Raw genomic sequence first — 13,331 nt, 5'->3', positions numbered from 1 at the left:
CTCTCATCTATCGCACTCTCTCCTCTTCCTTCTCCCATATATCTTTCTGTCTTTCTTTTTCTTGTTTCTTCTATTCATTCCTGCTTGTGCTAGACCTGTCTTTGTCTCTTCATTCCTTCTATCTCTGCTCACTCTCCCTATATCTGCTCCTCTATCTCCCCTTCTCTCTCTTCAGCCTTCTCTCTCTGTCTCCGCTTTATTTCATAGTTTTCATAATGCATACCTTGCCAAAGGGCATTAGAGGGTTTACAACAGAGCCCGGCTAGGTTTCACATTATTTTCTTTTTAGGCACAGCGAATTATGTGATTTTCCTAGAGTCACAGGATGTTCAACCGAGGCCAGAAGTCGAACCTGCTTTCAATGTTCCAAAGTTAGCAGCTCTAACCACAGAGTCACATTTCCTAGCTCACTCTCTCGCATTATATTCCTTCTCTATCCTGTCACTTGAGCTCTCTATTTCTATATATATATACATATATGTACCTCCCAATTAATCAACCAACCAATCTAACTATCTTTCTATCTATCTATCTATCTGCTCTCCCATCAGTCTCCCCATTTATTCTCTTTCCTTTCTTCTTGCTATCTCTCCCTCTGACTTTCCTTTCCTGCTCTCTCTCTCTCTCTTTCTCTTGTTCTTCCTCAGACTACTCTCTCTCGATCACTCTCCTCACTCTTTCTGACTTTCTTTCACTCTCTACTTTTGTATCTTCTTTCTGTCTCTTATTTGATGCTCACATTGCCTCCCTTTCACCCCTTCTATCCTCTTTTGCTTGTTCTCTGCTGAATCTCACTTTTTCCTCCTACCTATTTCTAATCACTCCTTCCTCTCATCCTATCTTACTCTTTCTCTATCTCTTCACACTCTCCTTTCTTCTCACACTTTTTCCTGTACTTTTCTTCTGTTTCTTAATTTTCTTGTGCACTATTTCTTTAGTTCTCCCCCTCTCTGCTTCCATTACCCCTCTATGTCGCTCTCATGTTCTTTCTCTGAATCTTTTTCTCTCTTCACTTTTCCTCCTCTCTTTCCCACTCACTCACTATTTCTCCTCTCGCTCCAACTTGCTCTAAATTCAGGCCTACCTCTCTATCAACATCTCTCCTTTCCCTCGCTGTCACATCACATTACTGTCACCTCTCGCTCACTCCACTCTTTCATCCTTTCTCCCTCTCCTTTCTGTTTGTTCTCTCTCTCCCCTTTAGGCTCTTTCTTTCTAATCTATATCTCTTCTTTCTCTATAGCGCAGTCCTTTTTATTCCATATTCTCTCTCCTGGCTTTACTTCACCTTCCGTATTTTTTATCTTGCTCTGCCTCCTCTTCCTGTCTCCCTCTCTATTGGTGTCTCTTCTTCCTCGCTCGGCTCTCTTTCCTATTTCTTTTCTCGCCGTCTGTCACTTCCCACTCTCCTACTCTCTCTTCTCGTTCTTTCTTTGCCCCCTCTTCCACTCACTCTGACTCTTTCCTCACTCCATCTCTCTCTCTCTGTTCCCTCTCTATCTCTCTCGCCCCCACCACCCACCGCACCGCAGCTGCAGTTAATGCTGCTCACATAACCCATCAACCTCAAACGACCGTAATGGAGGCCATCAAAGGCGACCGCGGCCTGCGGCATTCCAAGCTAGCAGCCGCAGCACAATACCGAACAGTTCCGTTTAATTAATTGGAGCTTTTCTTACACTTTGCAAGCATCTCGAGGCGGCCTGCCTGGAAGGGATTAGCTGGGAAGGACCCCTCCTGCTTGGACTGCGATTAAACACCCAAAACAAACCAGTGCGGCAAACCGCTTCCCATATGACGCAGCAGATTATGTCTACAAAACAAAGCCTTCTGCGTCCTACAGCTGGTCCAGTGTTTAATTTGTAAAACAAAATGTAGTACCAGGGATCTGGTCAGGCGGACACTGCAGCTTGCGCTACACACTGCTTTTGCTATGCTGCCAATGATAGTAACAACACAAATACTAACCATCACAAGTGTGACAAGTCACTATTTCAGGCCTCCAAAGCTATACGAATGGCTTGGGTGGCAGGTAATAGTCATTGTTAAAGTATATTGCTTCAATTACTTACCAGTAATTGCATTACTTTGAGTACAGTTACACCCTAATTAGTTACTTCATCAGGCGCAGGGGCCTCATTAAGTAATTCATTAGGGGGGGACGTAACGCGGAGGTAAAGTATTCATAAATAACCTTGTTCTGCTCATTTCTAAATTAGATGAGCAGCACCACTGTGCGACAAACTGTGATAAGTGCGGTGTTGACAATTAAGTGCCGGTGCTGAGCATCGGAAACCAGTGGCTCAAATTAAGCACTGGGTTGGTCACAGCTTGAGTGATGCAGTCGCCCTCAGAGTCGGTAAGAAAGAGTAAGCATTTAGCTTTCTCACTCTCCGGCACACTCTACTACTAAGGAAAACCTTGAAAAACTTTCCACTAGCCTCCCACAACCAAACAATAGAAACGATTCAAACAATTGTAACATTTACATACGTCTTATCTACCCTATGTGTGGTACCAAAGTTCTTGTCTACGCAGCCGCTTGATGGAATTCCAATACCTGCATGGAAATGCGCCCAGCTTGAGAATTCATTAAGATTCTATAATAACAGAGTTAAGTGCTATACAAGTGCTACTGCCATAACATTACATAGTTCATTTAAACAATAAAAAACAACTGAGTGGGTGAGTGAGTGAGTGAGTGAGTGAGAGAGTGAATGAATGAATGAGTGAGTGAGTGGCTGCAATGTGCCTGTGGTTGGACAGTTCAGAGAAAATTGGCAGTATTGTTTGCTTCCTATAACTCACTGATTGACTCCAAGCCAGGAGTATTTCTTTGTGAGTGCTTATTAAACACTAGAAAATTGATTGGGTTGGGACTTCTAAAAAGGTGCAGATGGGACTCTCAGTAGCAGAGTTTAGTTATGCCATCCCCCAATAAAAAGCCCTCTCTCACTACGCCCCTCCTTGGTATAACTTCCAGGATTGTAAAAGGAATAGAAACCTATACGTTTTTTTGAGCTTGTCAAGTCCTAACCACACAAAATCTGTAGTATGGTCAACAAGCCAGATAAGTCTCTGAGTCAGGAATGTAGTGCTCTCCTGTAACAGAGTTCCAGATCCTTTTCAATGCCCTCTCTGCAAAACACAAAGCAAGCAATTGTTAATTCTGTCTTGGTCTCAAAATGCATATTTTAAGTCATGGATTGTGATGTAAGGAAGATAGACTTTTGAAGAAAAGCTACTTTAACTTCCATTAACCCATAAAGCCTTCACTGACGGATTCATTTGATTGAAAGATGCCAGATCAAAAGGGTGCATTTAATTGTTCAAAATCCATCCTTCTGTCTTTACCAGCTATCTCCAAAAGATGAACCGGCACAGAAAGTGGCATATATCAAGGATTTGTAGAGATAATGACCAGCTCAGTGGAATGGTGAGTCCACTTTGCAACGCAATGTGTACTAAGACATCTCTCGCCAGATGAACTGAGGCAGGAATTCATCATTTCAGGGTGACAGTGACACATACAACACATTAAAGCAATGGCGTCTCTCCCATGTCCTCTGGAGTCTGTTAAGCATGTAGTAGGCTATATACAGGACCAATGGAATTATGCAATATAGTGACCGCTTTTCTCATAATGATAGATTTGCCACATGATCCATCATCGGCTGCATAATCTGTAGATTTTAACAACAACAAAAAACAATTTTGTTTGTAGCTCAAATGGTTTAGAAGTTACTAAAAACGCAGTGACACGTGTTGCCGATCAGTGGAAGGCCTTTTGCACAGGTTGACTGGTCACCTTTCTGGAGCTTTTTGCTGTGTTTGGGTGTTAAACTGGTACTAGTGAGTTGCAACCAATGCCCAAACAGTATTAACAAGTTTAAAAATGACAAAACAATGCATAAATACTATGCCCTAATGTGCTGCATAATTTTCCTTTTTTTGTTGCATAATTTACCCATCACTGCTGCATGATTTGGCCCTCTCCTGATGCATAATTCCAGTGGCCCTGGCTACAGATAAAAGAGAGGCTGCAAACAACACACTGGAGGAATACTTGAGATGACCAGATTTTGAATACCCAAACCTGGGATATGCCACCAACATAGAGGTAGGGTTTCACTTTTTCAGCGGATACAAATGACTTATTTGAACAAAACTCACCAATCTAGGAAGGAAATGACAGTGAGGCACTTAAGCTTCAATATGCAGTTTTTGGTAACAATATAGACACAAAGTAGTTGTGTCACTTAATTTACTGTTTCTAACAACTCCTTCACAGACACAGTAGAGAACTCGTCCCCCTCTGTGCTTAGCTCAATTTATATATTCACACTCTGGAACACACAATGAAAACCACGTCCCCATGGGCGTCTGGAATCACCCACCCGCCCCCTCCACATTAGCAGCTTAACCGGGGTGAGTGCCACATGGTAGTTCTTGTAACATAAAAACTTTGAAATAGTGTTCATGACTCTTGTGATATCAGTTAGAACACTGGTCTCCAGGCACGGCCGGCCAGATAAGAGAGGTGCAGCGAGTTTGGGGGCGAAGTCAACAGACAATGGGATAGGTCAAATTGCGGCAGGGCGCAAGGTAAGTGGTTTTATTCACTTAATTTTACCTCTCTCATTGTCTGTTGACTTACCCCCCCCTCCTCCCCGCCACTACTCCCGCCCCTCCACTCTTACCTGTGCCGGCCACGCCTGCTGGTCTCCAAACAAAAGTTCATAAATACTATTTCAATAGAATGGCACAACTGAGCTGGGTGGGGAAACGAATGCAACAAGAGTACATGAAAGGATAGGATGAGTGGGTGTGTGGGTGTGTGGGTGGATGGATGGATGGATGGATGGATGGATTGATTTAGTTAAGGTGTAAAGACTCCATTTAGCACAATTGTCTGAGAATTTTCCCAGAGGAGCAGTTGAATGAGTGCTGGACTTACTCTCCTCTCTCGCTCACTCTCTAACCTTCAGAATATTGTTAAATAGGGGAGGCAGTTGGATTCTGCTGACTCTTCTCTTGCATGTGCCCAGTTAAAGTTTAATATATAATTTAGTATAGTTTGCCGTCATGCACGCTGGCCAAATAATATGACTTTCCTGGTGCCTTAAAATCCTTAAAATGCCCCTGACAACTGCACTGTGCCATTATTTTAGGCACCAAAAATACAGTGAGGACTATTTGGGAATCGCAACGCCAAAACTCATTCTGTAAACAGTGGGTACGCATGCTTTCTTTGAGGTGGATGGGAGGATAGCAGCCATTTACTTAATAGAGTTGAGTAATTCAAAGTGTCAGTCTAGCCTGCTTTTTTTCATGCCTTCCACTGGTCTGGATTGAACTGTTTTGTGGTTTCGTCACTGTACGTGATGACGTCTCTCCGTTCCAGGGGCCAGGGGCGTTCTCAGCTGACACAGAACAACGAACTGGAAATGTATTATCGTAATTACTAGCTCCTAAAATATTGTTAAACAAGAGTCCTGGTTGGCCCACAGGGCTTCAGATATTACACAAAGCCGGGACACAATGGAACAGCAGTGCCCTTTTTTTCTGTGACAGAGTTTCTTGGCCCAGCGCCCGTCACAGTGGTGATTGCGGCGGAGTGGCAGAGGGGCATAGCATGGGCTTAGAATAGATAAGGAATGGATAAGGAATGCTCAGTCAGTGACATCCTACCCCGAATGTAGGTGGTATCTCCCCTTCACCCTCACGTCTATTGGGTTCCGCAGATGTCAAATATAGACTGGTAATCGATTGTATCTAGATGCAGAACGTGTATAATCAGATTCACGAGTCCCAGTTGCAAATGCATACCCTGAATTCCTTTGCAAACCAAAGTCTGTGCTCAAAATGTGTCCTGGTCACACCAAATAGCTTCCTGTGCAACTCTCTTTTTGTGACGACCAAGGATATTCAAAGTTTTTTTTTTTAACCGAGGAAGTTTGCATGATTGCAGCATCACTGTTCTCTCCACGGGACATCAAATTCCTGACGAAGTATTGCTTTTACTTTTTTTATAAAAGAAATGTTTGTAATTTAGTGACATAACACCATCAGTTATGCTGTTGCGTGAGAAGTGCGCCACCAAGGGGACGACAGCGAAAGCTCAGCTAATGCAATGGCCGAGCCTAAACTAGCTGAATTGGTTACTTTACACAAAAAAATGGATTTCAGAATGTACAACAAAATGTCCTGACAGGACACCATACCGTACAACTTTCTCTGTCAGGGCAATATGATTGAATATTATGTAAGTGCTATGTGGTTTACTCTTTACACATTTATCCGGGAAACAGGTTTTCTTGTATTGATCTGCCTTTGTATGAGGATTTGGCATTTCAGAATTGTTTTATTGAGGGAAACGGGCTATTTTAGATTTTAGATAAGATTCAGTACTAATATGATGTTACCCTTTTCTCTTCGCATTTCGACATATATTCATTACAAGTGCCAGATGCACAACGCATTTTACCCGTCGCAAACGGCACCGGTAAAATGCCTTTTTCTATATACAAACCCTATTTTGCGAGTGGGTAACCTATTACTGACTCGCAAAATAGGGTTTGTGAGTCGCTATTAAGAAGAGGCGTCCCAAAGGTGACCCTTCCTAATAGTGAGTTGCAGTGGGATGTACGATTGCTGTGCGACCAGTATGCAGTCGCAAAACAGTCGCAGTTTACCACCTACTTCAAGTATGTGGTAAGTCAGTCACAAACAGAGCGGGCAGTGATCCCACGGACCACCGCCTACCCTTTAAAAATGAAACAGAAATGTTTAATTTTTCTTTTTCAAACGTATACCGTTTTCCTTTGTGAAAAGCGGCTTCCATTTCAAAAAAAGAAAAGTTGCTTAATTAAAAAGCAAACACAGACATGGTGGTCTGCTGTACCCAGCAAGTCACGACCCCTGTGTTATTGCCTATTCCCAATGGGTCACAAACTGCGACCTGCCTCATGAATTTCGATGAGGCAGGTCCCTTGTGACCCATTTGGGAATCACTAATGTGTCTTAGACATTTTAGTACACTTCATTTTGCAAGTCTCTAAATGCGGGTCTCAAAAAAATCGCAATTTGAGACTCAAAAAATGGAATGTGCGTACATCTGGCCCCATGTTATTTGCATGTATTTCCTTTTGTGGTTGATGTGCTAATGTTGACCTCCATGTTGGCGACAGTAATCTGTGTGGTAATGCTTTTAAAGCAGTCTGGTGGGCGTACTGGCGGTTTTAGGCACAGAGGTGGGAGGAGCCTTGAAATTATGAAGGAATGCTGAGCCAGAGCCGAGCAAATGGCGTAGCTCCAAGAGCCATGGACCAGAGGTACAAAGCATTTTACCCATCGCAAATGGCCCATCGGGCTGTTTGCGACCAGTAAAATGCATTTTGCCATATACAAAAGGCAGAATGCAACTCTATAACTTGTTACCGAATCGCATTTTGCTTATGCAATTCAGTATTTGGAAGGGGCATGTTTAGGGCATCCCTTCCTAATATCGAATAGCACTGGTATGTATGAATGTTTTGCAACAAGAATGCGGTTGCAAAACATTCATAATTTACTGACTGTAGAGGAGGCGTTAACCCATTCACAAACGAGAAGAGTCCCAAAGGAACCCCTTCCGCTTTGTGAAAGTGGGTGAATATTTTTTTTAAGGTGGGTCCAATTGCCCACTCTTAAAAAATGAAAAGATTAAACCTTTCATTTTTATTTTTGTAATGTAACCTATTTTTCTTTAAGGGAAATTGGTTGCATGAGAAAAAACAAAGCAGTCCTTTATTTAAAAAAGCAAGCTTAGACATGGTGGTCTGCTGACCCCAGCAGGCCACCATCCCTGTGATTGTAGCCATTCCTAATGTGTTGCAAATTGTGACCTGCCTCATCAATATTAATGAGGCAGATTCAATTGCGACCCATTGAGAATTGCAAACAGTTCCCGAGACACTGTTGTAGATAGCTATTTGCGATTTCATAACTGTGAATCGCAAATATTTTCAATACGGATATCGCAAACTGACTTTTAGTACATCTGGCCATAAATCCATAACCGGGCAACTAACACCTTTAGCATGCAAATCATGCATTAAACGGGATGTATTAAAATAATATAAACAATTTAGTAAGTTAAAAAATAGAGTATTTTAACACACAATAGCGTTTCACTTTAGAACATTACATCAAATCACCACATTGAGCCGCATTTATTAGAATGTTTAGTTTCTAAACATGAACTTGAAAACAATCATACACCACCCCACCCTGATGATAATGCCCTTTTGAACTAAATACACCACCCCACCCTGATGATAATGCCCTTTTGAACCAAATGACAAGCCACATCTAAAAGTTATCATTATATGTTGTTATTATTAGGTGTCTTTGAAATTATTGTAGCATAACTTTATAAAATGTCCCTGAAATTATGCAAACTTACGCGTTGCATCTCGCACACAAAAAAGACATGAAGACACATTTCCTATTAAAGAAATGCAAAATACTATTAGGCACCTGCATATGGCCATTTTTTTTTCTTTTTGATTTTATAAAGTTTTTTTATTGAAAAATAAAAGTGGCATATACATTGACAGTTGTATACAGTACATTTGTGTTATCTATATTTCTTGGAACAGGCCACTGACCACAGCCTGCCCCTAGTTTCCCCAGCTGTTTTCTCTAATCCACTCTAATCATCCCAATTTCGTCCAACTCTTTGCCATTGTTTCAGTTTTCCTTTCATTTGTATGTCTCCTTTCTGTGTTCCAGTGCCTTTATTTTTTCATTTTTCCTGTCTGTCTGTTTTGCTTGTGCTTGCCAACACAGTTATGTCAGAGTCATGGAGTGTGGCAGTGCCTCAGGAGGCCTGCTCCAGAAGACCTGGAGGCAAGGGCAACATGCAGGGCAGGTCTTGCAAAGCAAACCACCCACGCAGACAGATATGTCCCCATGACTAACACACTGTACAGGATTGTTCTCACTGCTTTTTAACATTCAAAACATTAATGTCAATATGGGCCATATTTATTCAAATGTAACGCAGCGCAGCAAGTCACCTTGCTGTGCCGTGTTTATCACAATACAGTGCATTCCTGCTTTTTCTCAGCGCCAGTGCAAAATGTGCTGCTTGGCACCACAGTGCAAGGGTGCCTTCGTTGTAAATAGGCAAAACAATGCCCTGAAGCATTCTCCTCTTTCTCTGTGAGCTGAAAAATGCAGCACACACAGAAAGAGGAAAAAAACAAGGCATTTCGTTTTGGAGCATTCCCAGGTCTACCAGTAATGCTAACTCTGGGAATGCTTTAAAATCAGGGCCGGACTGGCCATAGGGGGCACCGCGCATTTCCCCGGTAGGCCGCTAGGGTGGGGGCCGGTTTTGGGCCCCTGGCGGGGCCGTTTTTGATACAGGGGGTCGGCAATATCGGCCCCCGGTAACAAAATCAACCAAAACCGGCCATCACAAACTGCTCGGCTGCACTCCCCCTCAACCCAGGGGGGGCAGCGGAGCGGTTTGCTTGGGCCTGTTCCTATTCCCAGTCCGGCCCAGTTTAAAATCCATGGCTATTGCATGGCAAAAACCCTTTTCCACTCATGAAACGCATCCCTGGGGTAGAGTAAGGCAATACAGTGAACTGCATTGCATTACTGTTGATTTATTAAGTCACTCAGGGCACCGCAAGAGGGCCTCCTATGACTTAATAAATTACATTTTAGGGGTTACATCACTTTTTTACCATGTTGAGTTACAACCCCTTTATAAAAATTAACCCTATGTATTTTGTAATGTCTTTTAATCATACATAAATCTAACCTTGTCATGTTTACTGTTGCTGTTACACTCGAATATTCTACTAATTTTATTATTTCCTATGTTATCCCATCTAACCCAACAATTCCTAAAAGCACAACAACAACTGCACTAGTATTAGAAAGCAGTTGCATGGTACACACTGGTTTTTTTAATCTCTACTTTTTTGCTTGAGGATCTAATAGCTTTATGTTTTTTTTACAGATAGGGTAATTGTATGTCTTTTATCAAACATTCCTGTTAGCACCATGCTCAATAAATCATACTGTTCTTTCAGATATAATTATTGTCATAAAAATGGTAATGCCATATGGCAATGCAAGGATAGCACTATAAGATACTTTAGTCCTCGTTTTAAAGTGCAGAATATACATTTTTGTGTCTCTCAAAATGAGTAGTGAAACTATGTACCTAGCATCCTCTTGTTTTATTCACAGTAACTTACTCCCCTATATATGAATCTCTCTTCCACCAGCTTTTACAATGCAACAGCCTCTGGTCGCAGCCTTAAAACATCCCAGACCAGGACATTGGGACATCCTGGCAGCAGCAATTAAGCCCTCTACTATTCATTTGTCAGTTAAGTCTGGGAACCTATGAGTTTAAATTCTACATCTCATTATTTCTTTCACTAACTCTACTGGCTTGTTCTGTAAGTATATCAAAGTTAAAAGATTTATTTCCTGGCGGTGTATAATCTGCTGCATGTCCTCCTAATGTCTCTGTAATTGTGGTCATGATGACTTATGTAGACTGACAATATAAACTGAACCTAAACCTTATCGATATAGCTGCTGGATCTGGACTTACTTTGGAAATACCAACTACAAGGGCGGATGTTCATCTTATAGCCTTAAGGGATATCTTTATAAAGTCATCTCAGTGGCTTGGGGTGGTGTGTTCACATAGTTGACATATAATAATTTAATCAATTGAGCAATCCTTAATAGCATATGTTGACATAGACTCAAGTGGTATTAACTTTATTTTTCATATGCAGAGCAGTGCTTATTAAAGTACTGTGTTGAAAATTTGATGCTGAACTGAATTTGATTACTTCATCTGTTGAAATCTTCTCCTACTAGGTATTAGGACATTGGGCTGGACAATGATGCTGAGCCTTCTACAATTGAAGGATGGTGGGCAATCTGAGGAAAGAATTGAGCCTTCTCCAAGCTATAGTACCTGCAGCCCACACTGCTCACCACGAAGAAGGGGAGGAAGAGGAGCAAGAGCTGGTTAAGGAAGATGAGAACCTGATAGAAGAGAATTGTTGCTCTCACACAGAGCATCTTCAAGAACACCACATGATGGTTGGGCAGTGGTGTTCCTTCTAAATCCCTTCTTAGGATTTCCAGTCCCAAGCTGTTAGCTAAGAAGCCATGGAGGCTTGTTCCGCCTATACAATATCCACTTCTACACAGCCCTTAACTTGCAATCATAGATCTGTATGTACAATCTCCTACACATTCCTCCCATGAAGGTGCATCTATGGCCTTCTCTCAATCATCTGAGGGAGAGCACTCCCATGGCATGAAGCAACTACCCCTATTCATAAATCTAATCCCCACAGCCTCCCAGATGCCATCCCTCCCCATGCAGATTATGGTGCTATAGGATAGTCATGCTATTGGGGCCACGCTCTGTGAGATTTCTGACTCCCTTAAAGTACTCCCTCAGATGACTGACAGGCAGACCCATGCCTTGGATAATGATGCCATATGTTAAAAAGACATGGCAAAGATGCACCAAGAAAATCTATGAACGTTTAGGGAACAGAGTGCATGGCATCACACCTTCCCATGAAGATGATAGCGGCAATGGGTAAAAAAGCCAATGGCAATTACATGGCCAACACAGAGCTCATACAGAGACACAGTATTATAGGAGGGGCATAACAATTGGCAACCTTATGCCTCTACAACCTCCATCTGCACTACCAACTCAACCACCCAGAACAGTTGCAAACATTCTCCTCACGGGCATTTTATAGGCTTAGTAGAAGGAGAACCCCCCCACTGCATTACAGGGATCAATATGTATCTTTAACACATTCACTGCCACAATTTCTCCTTAATGAAAATATGTATACTTTTTTGCATTATAAACCTGTATTAACTTTTCATCTGTGTTGAATATTTGAGATGTCCTCAGTGATGTCACTGACCATGTCATGAATGATCTAATATGTGACATCATCAGCAGTGCATTGCGGGTGCGCGAAATATAGTTAGTACAACTAACTATATAGGAGCAATTTCAATGGTTTTGTATGAGTGAAATGTCCAGCTAACTATAACACCCCTAAAACTTATAGCTTTTTGAGTGAATTTCAAAGGTTTTTTAAAAGCTAATTCCTAATTATATAAGGCCTGAAACCTATGGTTTTTTCAGTGAATTTCAAAGGTTTCTTAAATGCTAATTCCTAACTATATAAGGCCTGAAACCAATGGTTTTTTAAGTGAATTTCCAAGGTTTTTTAAATGCTAATTCCTAACTATATAAGGCCTGAAACCTATGGTTTTTTCAGTGAATTTGCAAGGTTTTTTAAATGCTAATTCTATTAGCGGATAACGTTTAAATATGTTAATATCCTTGTGGGACCACCTGAGCAGCCCTAGGGGGTCAGGTTGTTTCTACCCTGCCCCCTTTTTGTATTCTACACGTTTGTTTTTCTGCTTCTTTTGTGCCTCGGTCTACCTAGCACAAGATGAATGCCAACACTTCCTGGTTAGAAGTGTTGACAGCCAATGAGCATGCTGCTTTCCTGCAAAAGGCATGCTGATTGGCTGCCACTGTCTCCAAACCAGGAAGTGTTGGCAGCCATATCTTGTGCCTCGGTAGAACCAAGGCACAAGAAGGCAGTGAAACAAAGGTGCAAAACACGCAAAGGGGACAGGGTAGAAGCACCCTGACCCCTAGGCCTGCTCAGGGGGCCCCCCCAATTTTTTTTGGGGGGGGGGGGTTTCCCCATGGTACGCTCAGGGTACGCGTACATGGCATCGCACCCAGCGCGTACTCCGCAAAATTTTCAACAAAAAAAATATTCGTTTTTTTTACCTTCGGGGTCCTCCTAGGCCCCCCTGATAAAACCTAGGGGGTCAGGGGGTCTCTACCCTGCCCCCTTTTATAGTTTTCCCCCTTTGTTTTTTACCTCTTGTGTCTCGGTTCTACCGAGACACAAGATGGCGGACTCTCCGGACCATTTGGAATGTTCACAGACACCCGAGAACCAATCAGCTTTCCGTGTCGCGCCAGGTGCGCTCCCCGGTACGCGTACCGGTAAGCGCTGGAAGCGCGCATATAGAAATATATGTGTTTTTGAACCTAATTTTCGTAAAAACCACTGGAGCAATTTTCACCAAATATAGAAAAGGCACTTCTGCGTACCAGTCCCTACAATTTTGCAAAGTTTGGTGTAATTCCGTTCAGCGGTTTGGGCTGTAGCTTTGTCTATTCGTCCTATGGAAATTAACATGGGGAAAAAACGTTTTGTGACCCCCCTTTTTTCTCGGCT

This window comes from Lissotriton vulgaris, chromosome 7, assembly GCF_964263255.1.
Source record: "Lissotriton vulgaris chromosome 7, aLisVul1.2, whole genome shotgun sequence".
In the NCBI taxonomy this organism is placed as follows: Eukaryota; Metazoa; Chordata; class Amphibia; order Caudata; family Salamandridae; genus Lissotriton; species Lissotriton vulgaris.
The sequence above is the reverse complement of the archived record's forward strand: the minus strand, read 5'-3'. Positions refer to the sequence as shown.